Raw genomic sequence first — 9,360 nt, 5'->3', positions numbered from 1 at the left:
TCTCTTGACAAAAGCCAAGGTGGTCACCTCGGGCAATCGAGAGGAAAAATACAGCAGGTCGCCAAAGCCAACAACATAATGGAAAAAAGCCTACAGCACCTGGTATTCCCAGGCAGTCTCCCATCCGGGTACTAACCAGGCCTGACCCTGCTTAGCATCCGAGATCAGACGAGATCGAGCGCATTCAGGGTGATGTGGCCGTAGGTGATCTTGCACCCTACTTACAACTCTCTTGACAAAAGCCAAGGTGGTCACCTCGGGCAATCGAGAGGAAAAATACAGCAGGTCGCCAAAGCCAACAACATAATGGAAAAAAGCCTACAGCACCTGGTATTCCCAGGTGGTCTCCCATCCGGGTACTAACCAGGCCTGACGCTGCTTAGCATCCGAGATCAGACGAGATCGAGCACATTCAGGGTGATGTGGCCGTAGGCAATTTTGCCCCCTACTTACAACTCTCTTGACAAAAGCCAAGGTGGTCACCTCGAGCAATCGAGAGGAAAAATACAGCAGGTCGCCAAAGCCAACAGCATAATGGAAAAAAGCCTACGGCACCTGGTATACCCAGGCGGTCTCCCATCCGGGTACTAACCAGGCCCGACCCTGCTTAGCAACTGAGATCAGACGAGATAGAGCACATTCAGGGTGATGTGGCCGTAGGCAATCTTGCACACTACTTACAACTCTCTTGACAAAAGCCAAGGTGGTCACCTCGGGCAATCGAGAGGAAAAATACAGCAGGTCGCCAAAGCCAACAACATAATGGAAAAAAGCCTACGGCACCTGGTATTCCCAGGCGGTCTCCCATCCAGGTACTAACCAGGCCCGACCCTGCTTAGCATCCGAGACCAGATGAGATCGAGTGCATTCAGGGTGATGTGGCCGTAGGCTATCTTGCACCCTACTTACAACTCTCTTGACAAAAGCCAAGGTGGTCACCTCGGGCAATCGAGAGGAAAAATACAGCAGGTCGCCAAACCCAACAACATAATGGAAAAAAGCCTACAGCACCTGGTATTCCCAGGCGGTCTCCCATCCAGGTACTAACCAGGCCCGACCCTGCTTAGCATCCGAGATCAGACGAGATCGAGCGCATGCAGGGTGATGTGGCCGTAGACGATCTTGCACCCTACTTACAACTCTCTTGACAAAAGCCAAGGTGGTCACCTCGGGCAATAGAGAGGAAAAATACAGCAGGTCGCCAAAGCCAACAACATAATGGAAAAAAGCCTACAGCACCTGGTATTCCCAGGCGGTCTCCCATCCGGGTACTAACCAGGCCCAACCCTGCTTAGCATCCGAGATCAGACGAGATCGAGCGCATTCAGGGTGATGTGACCGTAGGCGACCTTGCACCCTACTTACAACTCTTTTGACAAAAGCCAAGGTGGTCACCTCGGGCAATCGAGAGGAAAAATACAGCAGGTCGCCAAAGCCAACAACATAATGGAAAAAAGCCTACGGCACCTGGTATTCCCAGGCGGTCTCCCATCCGGGTACTAACCAGGCCCGACCCTGCTTAGCATCCGAGATCAGACGAGATCGAGCACATTCAGGGTGATGTGGCCATAGGCGATCTTGCACCCTACTTACAACTCTCTTGACAAAAGCCAAGGTGGTCACCTCGGGCAATAGAGAGGAAAAATACAGCAGGTCGCCAAACCCAACAACATAATGGAAAAAAGCCTACGGCACCTGGTATTCCCAGGAGGTCTCCCATCCAGGTACTAACCAGGCCCGATCCTGCTTAGCATCCGAGATCAGACGAGATCGAGCGCATTCAGGGTGATGTGGCCATAGGTGATCTTGCACCCTACTTACAACTCTCTTGACAAAAGCCAAGGTGGTCACCTCGGGCAATAGAGAGGAAAAATACAGCAGGTCGCCAAAGCCAACAACATAATGGAAAAAAGCCTACGGCACCTGGTATTCCCAGGCAGTCTCCCATCCGGGTACTAACCAGGCCTGACCCTGCTTAGCATCCGAGATCAGACGAGATCGAGCGCATTCAGGGTGATGTGGCCGTAGGTGATCTTGCACCCTACTTACAACTCTCTTGACAAAAGCCAAGGTGGTCACCTCGGGCAATCGAGACGAAAAATACAGCAGGTCGCCAAAGCCGACAACATAATGGAAAAAAGCCTACAGCACCTGGTATTCCCAGGCGGTCTCCCATCCGGGTACTAACCAGGCCCGACCCTGCTTAGCATCCGAGATCAGACGAGATTGAGCGCATTCAGGGTGATGTGGCCGTAGGCGATCTTGCACCCTACTTACAACTCTCTTGACAAAAGCCAAGGTGGTCACCTCGGGCAATCGAGAGGAAAAATACAGCAGGTCGCCAAAGCCAACAACATAATGGAAAAAAGCCTACAGCACCTGGTATTCCCAGGCGGTCTCCCATCCGGGTACTAACCAGGCCCGACCCTGCTTAGCATCCGAGATCAGACGAGATCGAGCACATTCAGGGTGATGTGGCCATAGGCGATCTTGCACCCTACTTACAACTCTCTTGACAAAAGCCAAGGTGGTCACCTCGGGCAATAGAGAGGAAAAATACAGCAGGTCGCCAAACCCAACAACATAATGGAAAAAAGCCTACGGCACCTGGTATTCCCAGGCGGTCTCCCATCCAGGTACTAACCAGGCCCGATCCTGCTTAGCATCCGAGATCAGACGAGATCGAGCGCATTCAGGGTGATGTGGCCATAGGTGATCTTGCACCCTACTTACAACTCTCTTGACAAAAGCCAAGGTGGTCACCTCGGGCAATAGAGAGGAAAAATACAGCAGGTCGCCAAAGCCAACAACATAATGGAAAAAAGCCTACAGCACCTGGTATTCCCAGGCGGTCTCCCATCCGGGTACTAACCAGGCCCAACCCTGCTTAGCATCCGAGATCAGACGAGATCGAGCGCATTCAGGGTGATGTGACCGTAGGCGATCTTGCACCCTACTTACAACTCTTTTGACAAAAGCCAAGGTGGTCACCTCGGGCAATCGAGAGGAAAAATACAGCAGGTCGCCAAAGCCAACAACATAATGGAAAAAAGCCTACGGCACCTGGTATTCCCAGGCGGTCTCCCATCCGGGTACTAACCAGGCCCAACCCTGCTTAGCATCTGAGATCAGACGAGATCGAGCACATTCAGGGTGATGTGGCCATAGGCGATCTTGCACCCTACTTACAACTCTCTTGACAAAAGCCAAGGTGGTCACCTCGGGCAATAGAGAGGAAAAATACAGCAGGTCGCCAAACCCAACAACATAATGGAAAAAAGCCTACGGCACCTGGTATTCCCAGGCGGTCTCCCATCCAGGTACTAACCAGGCCCGATCCTGCTTAGCATCCGAGATCAGACGAGATCGAGCGCATTCAGGGTGATGTGGCCATAGGCGATCTTGCACCCTACTTACAACTCTCTTGACAAAAGCCAAGGTGGTCACCTCGGGCAATAGAGAGGAAAAATACAGCAGGTCGCCAAAGCCAACAACATAATGGAAAAAAGCCTACGGCACCTGGTATTCCCAGGCGGTCTCCCATCCAGGTACTAACCAGGCCCGACGCTGCTTAGCATCCGAGATCAGACGAGATCGAGCGCATTCAGGGTGATGTGGCCGTAGGCGATATTACACCCTACTTACAACTCTCTTGACAAAAGCCAAGGTGGTCACCTCGGGCATTCGAGAGGAAAAATACAGCAGGTCGCCAAAGCCAACAACATAATGGAAAAAAGCCTACGGCACCTGGTATTCCCAGGCGGTCTCCCATCCAGGTACTAACCAGGCCCGACCCTGCTTTGCATCCGAGATCAGACGAGATCGAGTGCATTCAGGGTGATGTGGCTGTAGGCGATCTTGCACCCTACTTACAACTCTCTTGACAAAAGCCAAGGCGGTCACCTCGGGCAATCGAGAGGAAAAATACAGCAGGTCGCCAAAGCCAACAACATAATGGAAAAAAGCCTACGGCACCTGGTATTCCCAGGCGGTCTCCCATCCAGGTACTAACCAGGCACGACCCTGCTTAGCATCCGAGATCAGACGAGATCGAGCGCATTCAGGGTGATGTGGTCGTAGGCGTTCTTGCACCCTACTTACAACTCTCTTGACAAAAGCCAAGGTGGTCACCTCGGGCAATCGAGAGGAAAAATACAGCAGGTCGCCAAAGCCAACAACATAATGGAAAAAAGCCTACGGCACCTGGTATTCCCAGGCGGTCTCCCATCCAGGTACTAACCAGGCCCGATCCTGCTTGGCATCCGAGATCAGAAGAGATCGAGTGCATTCAGGGTGATGTGGCCGTAGGCGAGCTTGCACCCTACTTACAACTCTCTTGACAAAAGCCAAGGTGGTCACCTCGGGCAATCGAGAGGAAAAATACAGCAGGTCGCCAAAGCCGACAACATAATGGAAAAAAGCCTACAGCACCTGGTATTCCCAGGCGGTCTCCCATCCAGGTACTAACCAGGCCCGACCCTGCTTAGCATCCGAGATCAGACGAGATCGAGCACATTCAGGGTGATGTGACCGTAGGCGATCTTGCACCCTACTTACAACTCTCTTGACAAAAGCCAAGGTGGTCACCTCGGGCAATCGAGAGGAAAAATACAGCAGGTCGCCAAAGCCAACAACATAATGGAAAAAAGCCTACGGCACCTGGTATTCCCAGGCGGTCTCCCATCCGGGTACTAACCAGGCCCGACCCTGCTTAGCATCCGAGATCAGACGAGATCAAGCGCATTCAGGGTGATGTGGCCGTAAGCGACCTTGCACCCTACTTACAACTCTCTTGACAAAAGCCAAGGTGGTCACCTCGGGCAATAGAGAAGAAAAATACAGCAGGTCGCCAAAGCCAACAACATAATGGAAAAAAGCCTACGGCACCTGGTATTCCCAGGCGGTCTCCAATCCAGGTACTAACCAGGCCCGACGCTGCTTAGCCTCCGAGATCAGACGAGATCAAGCGCATTCAGGGTGATGTGGCCATAGGTGATCTGGCACCCTACTTACAACTATCTTGACAAAAGCCAAGGTGGTCACCTCGGGCAATCGAGAGGAAAAATACAGCAGGTCGCCAAAGCCAACAACATAATGGAAAAAAGCCTATGGCACCTAGTATTCCCAGGCGGTCTGCCATCCAGGTACTAACCAGGCCCGACCCTGCTTAGCATCCGAGATCAGACGAGATCAAGCGCATTCAGGGTGATGTGGCTGTAGGCGATCTTGCACGCTACTTACAACTCTCTTGACAAAAGCCAAGGTGGTCACCTCGGGCAATCGAGAGGAAAAATACAGCAGGTCGCCAAAGCCAACAACATAATGGAAAAAAGCCTACAGCACCTGGTATTCCCAGGCGGTCTCCCATCCGGGTACTAACCAGGCCCGACCCTGCTTAGCATCCGAGATCAGACGAGATCGAGCGCATTCAGGGTGATGTGGCCGTAGGCGACCTTGCACCCTACTTACAACTCTCTTGACAAAAGCCAAGGTGGTCACCTCGGGCAATAGAGAAGAAAAATACAGCAGGTCGCCAAAGCCAACAACATAATGGAAAAAAGCCTACGGCACCTGGTATTCCCAGGCGGTCTCTCATCCAGGTACTAACCAGGCCCGACACTGCTTAGCATCCGAGATCAGACGAGATCAAGCGCCTTCAGGGTGATGTGGCCGTAGGCGATCTTGCACCCTACTTACAACTATCTTGACAAAAGCCAAGGTGGTCACCTCGGGCAATCGAGAGGAAAAATACAGCAGGTCGCCAAAGCCAACAACATAATGGAAAAAAGCCTACGGCACCTGGTATTCCCAGGCGGTCTCCCATCCAGGTACTAGCCAGGCCCGACCCTGCTTAGCATCTGAGATCAGACGAGATCGAGCGCATTCAGGGTGATGTGGCCGTAGGCGATCTTGCACCCTACTTACAAATCTCTTGACAAAAGCCAAGGTGGTCACCTCGGGCAATCGAGAGGAAAAATACAGCAGGTCGCCAAAGCCAACAACATAATGGAAAAAAGCCTACGGCACCTGGTATTCCCAGGCGGTCTCCCATCCGGGTACTAACCAGGCCCGACCCTGCTTAGCATCCGAGATCAGACGAGATCGAGCGCATTCAGGGTGATGTGGCCGTAGGCGATCTTGCACCCTACTTACAACTCTCTTGACAAAAGCCAAGGTGGTCACCTCGGGCAATCGAGAGGAAAAATACAGCAGGTCGCCAAAGCCAACAACATAATGGAGAAAAGCCTACGGCACCTGGTATTCCCAGGCGGTCTCCCATCCAGGTACTAGCCAGGCCTGACCCTGCTTAGCATCCGAGATCAGACGAGATCGAGCGCATTCAGGGTGATGTGGCTGTAGGCGATCTTGCACGCTACTTACAACTCTCTTGACAAAAGCCAAGGTGGTCACCTCGGGCAATCGAGAGGAAAAATACAGCAGGTCGCCAAAGCCAACAACATAATGGAAAAAAGCCTACGGCACCTGGTATTCCCAGGCGGTCTCCCATCCAGGTACTAGCCAGGCCCGACCCTGCTTAGCATCTGAGATCAGACGAGATCGAGCGCATTCAGGGTGATGTGGCCGTAGGCGATCTTGCACCCTACTTACAACTCTCTTGACAAAAGCCAAGGTGGTCACCTCGGGCAATCGAGAGGAAAAATACAGCAGGTCGCCAAAGCCAACAACATAATGGAAAAAAGCCTACGGCACCTGGTATCCCCAGGCGGTCTCCCATCCAGGTACTAACCAGGCCCGACCCTGCTTAGCATCCGAGATCAGACGAGATCAAGCGCATCCAGGGTGATGTGGCTGCAGGTGATCTTGCACCCTACTTACAACTCTCTTGACAAAAGCCAAGGTGGTCATCTCGGGCAATCGAGAGGAAAAATACAGCAGGTCGCCAAAGCCAACAACATAATGGAAAAAAGCCTACGGCACCTGGTATTCCCAGGCGGTCTCCCATCCAGGTACTAGCCAGGCCCGACCCTGCTTAGCATCCGAGATCAGACGAGATTGAGCGCATTCAGGGTGATGTGGCCGTAGGCGATCTTGTACCCTACTTACAACTCTCTTGACCAAAGCCAAGGTGGTCACCTCGGGCAATCGAGAGGATAAATACAGCAGGTCGCCAAAGCCGACAACATAATGGAAAAAAGCCTACGGCACCTGGTATTCCCAGGCGGTCTCCCATCCAGGTTCATAACCAGGCCTGACCCTGCTTAGCATCCGAGATCAGACGAGATCGAGTGCATTCAGGGTGATGTGGCTGTAAGCGATCTTGCACCCTACTTACAACTCTCTTGACAAAAGCCAAGGTGGTCACCTCGGGCAATCGAGAGGAAAAATACAGCAGGTCACCAAAGCCAACAACATAATGGAAAAATGCCTACGGCACCTGGTATTCCCAGGCGGTCTCCCATCCAGGTACTAACCAGGCCCGACCCTGCTTAGCATCCGAGATCAGACGAGATCGAGCGCATTCAGGGTGATGCGGCCGTAGGCAATCTTGCACCCTACTTACAACTCTCTTGACAAAAGCCAAGGTGGTCACCTCGGGCAATCGAGAGGAAAAATACAGCAGGTCGCCAAAGCCAACAACATAATGGAAAATAGCCTATGGCACCTGGTATTCCCAGGCGGTCTCCCATCCAGGTACTAACCAGGCCCGATCCTGCTTGGCATCCGAGATCAGAAGAGATCGAGTGCATTCAGGGTGATGTGGCCGTAGGCGATCTTGCACCCTACTTACAACTCTCTTGACAAAAGCCAAGGTGGTCACCTCGGGCAATCGAGAGGAAAAATACAGCAGGTCGCCAAAGCCGACAACATAATGGAAAAAAGCCTACGGCACCTGGTATTCCCAGGCGGTCTCCCATCCAGGTACTAACCAGGCCCGACCCTGCTTAGCATCCGAGATCAGACGAGATCGAGCGCATTCAGGGTGATGTGACCATAGGCGTTCTTGCACCCTACTTACAACTCTCTTGACAAAAGCCAAGGTGGTCACCTCGGGCAATCGAGAGGAAAAATACAGCAGGTCGCCAAAGCCAACAACATAATGGAAAAAAGCCTACAGCACCTGGTATTCCCAGGCGGTCTTCCATCCGGATACTAACCAGGCCCGACCCTGCTTAGCATCCGAGATTAGACGAGATCGAGCGCATTCAGGGTGATGTGGCCGTAGGCGACCTTGCACCCTACTTACAACTCTCTTGACAAAAGCCAAGGTGGTCACCTCGGGCAATAGAGAAGAAAAATACAGCAGGTCGCCAAAGCCAACAACATAATGGAAAAAAGCCTACGGCACCTGGTATTCCCAGGCGGTCTCCCATCCAGGTACTAACCAAGCCCGACCCTGCTTAGCATCCGAGATCAGAGGAGATCGAGCGCATTCAGTGTGATGTGGCCGTAAGCGATCTTGCAACCTACTTACAACTCTCTTGACAAAAGCCAAGGTGGTCACCTCGGGCAATCGAGAGGAAAAATACAGCAGGTCGCCAAAGCCAACAACATAAATGAAAAAAGCCTACGGCACCGGGTATTCCCAGGCGGTCTCCCATCCAGGTACTAACCAGGCCCGACCCTACTTGGCATCCGAGATCAGACGAGATCGAGCGCATTCAGGGTGATGTGGCCGTAGGCAATCTTGCACCCTACTTACAACTCTCTTGACAAAAGCCAAGGTGGTCACCTCGGGCAATCGAGAGGAAAAATACAGCAGGTCGCCAAAGCCAACAACATAATGGAAAAAAGCCTACGGCACCTGGAATTCCAAGGCGGTCTCCGATCCAGGTACTAACCAGGCCCGACCCGGCTTAGCATCCGAGATCAGACGAGATCGAGCGCATTCAGGGTGATGTGGCCGTAGGCGATCTTGCACCCTACTTACAACTCTCTTGACAAAAGCCAAGGTGGTCACCTCGGGCAATCGAGAGGAAAAATACAGCAGGTCGCTAAAGCCAACAACATAATAAAAAAAAGCCTACGGCACCTGGTATTCCCAGGCGGTCTCCCATCCAGGTACTAACCAGGCCCGACCCTGCTTAGCATCCGAGATTAGACGAGATCGAGCGCATTCAGGGTGATGTGGCCGTAGGCAATCTTGCACCCTACTTACAACTCTCTTGACAAAAGCCAAGGTGGTCACCTCGGGCAATCGAGAGGAAAAATACAGCAGGTCGCCAAAGCCAACAACATAATGGAAAAAAGCCTACGGCACCTGGTATTCCCAGGCGGTCTCCCATCCAGGTACTAACCAGGCCCGACCCTGCTTAGCATCCGAGATCAGACGAGATCGAGCGCATTCAGGGTGATGTGGCCGTAGCCGATCTTGCACCCTACTTACAACTCTCTTGACAA

At 52.6% G+C, this 9,360-nt stretch overlaps 27 non-coding genes and 14 pseudogenes across 27 annotated transcripts; all 41 read right to left on the bottom strand.

The window, feature by feature from the left end:
- Positions 1-87: 87 nt before the first annotated feature.
- Positions 88-206, bottom strand: LOC143944568 (5S ribosomal RNA; annotated as a pseudogene).
- A 109-nt stretch (positions 207-315) lies between these two features.
- On the bottom strand, positions 316-434 carry LOC143944848 (5S ribosomal RNA; annotated as a pseudogene).
- Positions 435-543: 109 nt separating this feature from the next.
- On the bottom strand, positions 544-662 carry LOC143947791 (5S ribosomal RNA; annotated as a pseudogene).
- Positions 663-771: 109 nt separating this feature from the next.
- Positions 772-890, bottom strand: LOC143951267 (5S ribosomal RNA). Its single transcript, XR_013266555.1, has one exon. It is a non-coding gene; the product is annotated as a 5S ribosomal RNA (ribosomal RNA).
- A 109-nt stretch (positions 891-999) lies between these two features.
- LOC143950952 (5S ribosomal RNA) lies at positions 1,000-1,118 on the bottom strand. Its single transcript, XR_013266270.1, has one exon. It is a non-coding gene; the product is annotated as a 5S ribosomal RNA (ribosomal RNA).
- A 109-nt stretch (positions 1,119-1,227) lies between these two features.
- On the bottom strand, positions 1,228-1,346 carry LOC143947896 (5S ribosomal RNA). Its single transcript, XR_013265347.1, has one exon. It is a non-coding gene; the product is annotated as a 5S ribosomal RNA (ribosomal RNA).
- A 109-nt stretch (positions 1,347-1,455) lies between these two features.
- Positions 1,456-1,574, bottom strand: LOC143951629 (5S ribosomal RNA). Its single transcript, XR_013266883.1, has one exon. It is a non-coding gene; the product is annotated as a 5S ribosomal RNA (ribosomal RNA).
- A 109-nt stretch (positions 1,575-1,683) lies between these two features.
- Positions 1,684-1,802, bottom strand: LOC143953675 (5S ribosomal RNA). Its single transcript, XR_013268734.1, has one exon. It is a non-coding gene; the product is annotated as a 5S ribosomal RNA (ribosomal RNA).
- A 109-nt stretch (positions 1,803-1,911) lies between these two features.
- Positions 1,912-2,030, bottom strand: LOC143944200 (5S ribosomal RNA; annotated as a pseudogene).
- A 109-nt stretch (positions 2,031-2,139) lies between these two features.
- LOC143953126 (5S ribosomal RNA) lies at positions 2,140-2,258 on the bottom strand. Its single transcript, XR_013268237.1, has one exon. It is a non-coding gene; the product is annotated as a 5S ribosomal RNA (ribosomal RNA).
- A 109-nt stretch (positions 2,259-2,367) lies between these two features.
- LOC143952025 (5S ribosomal RNA) lies at positions 2,368-2,486 on the bottom strand. Its single transcript, XR_013267241.1, has one exon. It is a non-coding gene; the product is annotated as a 5S ribosomal RNA (ribosomal RNA).
- Positions 2,487-2,595: 109 nt separating this feature from the next.
- On the bottom strand, positions 2,596-2,714 carry LOC143954063 (5S ribosomal RNA). Its single transcript, XR_013269088.1, has one exon. It is a non-coding gene; the product is annotated as a 5S ribosomal RNA (ribosomal RNA).
- Positions 2,715-2,823: 109 nt separating this feature from the next.
- On the bottom strand, positions 2,824-2,942 carry LOC143947883 (5S ribosomal RNA). Its single transcript, XR_013265345.1, has one exon. It is a non-coding gene; the product is annotated as a 5S ribosomal RNA (ribosomal RNA).
- A 109-nt stretch (positions 2,943-3,051) lies between these two features.
- Positions 3,052-3,170, bottom strand: LOC143953838 (5S ribosomal RNA). Its single transcript, XR_013268883.1, has one exon. It is a non-coding gene; the product is annotated as a 5S ribosomal RNA (ribosomal RNA).
- A 109-nt stretch (positions 3,171-3,279) lies between these two features.
- On the bottom strand, positions 3,280-3,398 carry LOC143952209 (5S ribosomal RNA). The gene has a single exon (XR_013267408.1). It is a non-coding gene; the product is annotated as a 5S ribosomal RNA (ribosomal RNA).
- Positions 3,399-3,507: 109 nt separating this feature from the next.
- On the bottom strand, positions 3,508-3,626 carry LOC143951676 (5S ribosomal RNA). Its single transcript, XR_013266926.1, has one exon. It is a non-coding gene; the product is annotated as a 5S ribosomal RNA (ribosomal RNA).
- Positions 3,627-3,735: 109 nt separating this feature from the next.
- LOC143951927 (5S ribosomal RNA) lies at positions 3,736-3,854 on the bottom strand. The gene has a single exon (XR_013267153.1). It is a non-coding gene; the product is annotated as a 5S ribosomal RNA (ribosomal RNA).
- A 109-nt stretch (positions 3,855-3,963) lies between these two features.
- LOC143951947 (5S ribosomal RNA) lies at positions 3,964-4,082 on the bottom strand. Its single transcript, XR_013267171.1, has one exon. It is a non-coding gene; the product is annotated as a 5S ribosomal RNA (ribosomal RNA).
- A 109-nt stretch (positions 4,083-4,191) lies between these two features.
- On the bottom strand, positions 4,192-4,310 carry LOC143952686 (5S ribosomal RNA). The gene has a single exon (XR_013267839.1). It is a non-coding gene; the product is annotated as a 5S ribosomal RNA (ribosomal RNA).
- Positions 4,311-4,419: 109 nt separating this feature from the next.
- On the bottom strand, positions 4,420-4,538 carry LOC143951044 (5S ribosomal RNA). Its single transcript, XR_013266353.1, has one exon. It is a non-coding gene; the product is annotated as a 5S ribosomal RNA (ribosomal RNA).
- A 109-nt stretch (positions 4,539-4,647) lies between these two features.
- LOC143951934 (5S ribosomal RNA) lies at positions 4,648-4,766 on the bottom strand. Its single transcript, XR_013267160.1, has one exon. It is a non-coding gene; the product is annotated as a 5S ribosomal RNA (ribosomal RNA).
- A 109-nt stretch (positions 4,767-4,875) lies between these two features.
- Positions 4,876-4,994, bottom strand: LOC143947106 (5S ribosomal RNA; annotated as a pseudogene).
- A 109-nt stretch (positions 4,995-5,103) lies between these two features.
- Positions 5,104-5,222, bottom strand: LOC143947032 (5S ribosomal RNA; annotated as a pseudogene).
- A 109-nt stretch (positions 5,223-5,331) lies between these two features.
- On the bottom strand, positions 5,332-5,450 carry LOC143947562 (5S ribosomal RNA). Its single transcript, XR_013265315.1, has one exon. It is a non-coding gene; the product is annotated as a 5S ribosomal RNA (ribosomal RNA).
- A 109-nt stretch (positions 5,451-5,559) lies between these two features.
- Positions 5,560-5,678, bottom strand: LOC143945162 (5S ribosomal RNA; annotated as a pseudogene).
- Positions 5,679-5,787: 109 nt separating this feature from the next.
- LOC143951996 (5S ribosomal RNA) lies at positions 5,788-5,906 on the bottom strand. Its single transcript, XR_013267215.1, has one exon. It is a non-coding gene; the product is annotated as a 5S ribosomal RNA (ribosomal RNA).
- A 109-nt stretch (positions 5,907-6,015) lies between these two features.
- On the bottom strand, positions 6,016-6,134 carry LOC143944901 (5S ribosomal RNA). Its single transcript, XR_013265069.1, has one exon. It is a non-coding gene; the product is annotated as a 5S ribosomal RNA (ribosomal RNA).
- A 109-nt stretch (positions 6,135-6,243) lies between these two features.
- LOC143954936 (5S ribosomal RNA) lies at positions 6,244-6,362 on the bottom strand (annotated as a pseudogene).
- A 109-nt stretch (positions 6,363-6,471) lies between these two features.
- On the bottom strand, positions 6,472-6,590 carry LOC143951995 (5S ribosomal RNA). Its single transcript, XR_013267214.1, has one exon. It is a non-coding gene; the product is annotated as a 5S ribosomal RNA (ribosomal RNA).
- Positions 6,591-6,699: 109 nt separating this feature from the next.
- LOC143946448 (5S ribosomal RNA) lies at positions 6,700-6,818 on the bottom strand (annotated as a pseudogene).
- A 109-nt stretch (positions 6,819-6,927) lies between these two features.
- On the bottom strand, positions 6,928-7,046 carry LOC143952563 (5S ribosomal RNA). Its single transcript, XR_013267728.1, has one exon. It is a non-coding gene; the product is annotated as a 5S ribosomal RNA (ribosomal RNA).
- Positions 7,047-7,155: 109 nt separating this feature from the next.
- LOC143947742 (5S ribosomal RNA) lies at positions 7,156-7,275 on the bottom strand (annotated as a pseudogene).
- A 109-nt stretch (positions 7,276-7,384) lies between these two features.
- Positions 7,385-7,503, bottom strand: LOC143950939 (5S ribosomal RNA). Its single transcript, XR_013266258.1, has one exon. It is a non-coding gene; the product is annotated as a 5S ribosomal RNA (ribosomal RNA).
- Positions 7,504-7,612: 109 nt separating this feature from the next.
- On the bottom strand, positions 7,613-7,731 carry LOC143943570 (5S ribosomal RNA; annotated as a pseudogene).
- A 109-nt stretch (positions 7,732-7,840) lies between these two features.
- Positions 7,841-7,959, bottom strand: LOC143950309 (5S ribosomal RNA). Its single transcript, XR_013265723.1, has one exon. It is a non-coding gene; the product is annotated as a 5S ribosomal RNA (ribosomal RNA).
- Positions 7,960-8,068: 109 nt separating this feature from the next.
- On the bottom strand, positions 8,069-8,187 carry LOC143945037 (5S ribosomal RNA; annotated as a pseudogene).
- Positions 8,188-8,296: 109 nt separating this feature from the next.
- Positions 8,297-8,415, bottom strand: LOC143943563 (5S ribosomal RNA; annotated as a pseudogene).
- Positions 8,416-8,524: 109 nt separating this feature from the next.
- On the bottom strand, positions 8,525-8,643 carry LOC143952549 (5S ribosomal RNA). Its single transcript, XR_013267715.1, has one exon. It is a non-coding gene; the product is annotated as a 5S ribosomal RNA (ribosomal RNA).
- A 109-nt stretch (positions 8,644-8,752) lies between these two features.
- Positions 8,753-8,871, bottom strand: LOC143945472 (5S ribosomal RNA; annotated as a pseudogene).
- Positions 8,872-8,980: 109 nt separating this feature from the next.
- Positions 8,981-9,099, bottom strand: LOC143951905 (5S ribosomal RNA). Its single transcript, XR_013267133.1, has one exon. It is a non-coding gene; the product is annotated as a 5S ribosomal RNA (ribosomal RNA).
- Positions 9,100-9,208: 109 nt separating this feature from the next.
- LOC143950891 (5S ribosomal RNA) lies at positions 9,209-9,327 on the bottom strand. Its single transcript, XR_013266214.1, has one exon. It is a non-coding gene; the product is annotated as a 5S ribosomal RNA (ribosomal RNA).
- Positions 9,328-9,360: the final 33 nt, after the last annotated feature.

This window comes from Lithobates pipiens, unplaced genomic scaffold (assembly GCF_037356315.1).
Source record: "Lithobates pipiens isolate NorthernLeopardFrog02 unplaced genomic scaffold, aLitPip1_a1.2 Scaffold_30, whole genome shotgun sequence".
Lineage (NCBI taxonomy): Eukaryota > Metazoa > Chordata > Amphibia > Anura > Ranidae > Lithobates > Lithobates pipiens.
This window is presented reverse-complemented; position numbering and strand designations above follow the sequence as displayed.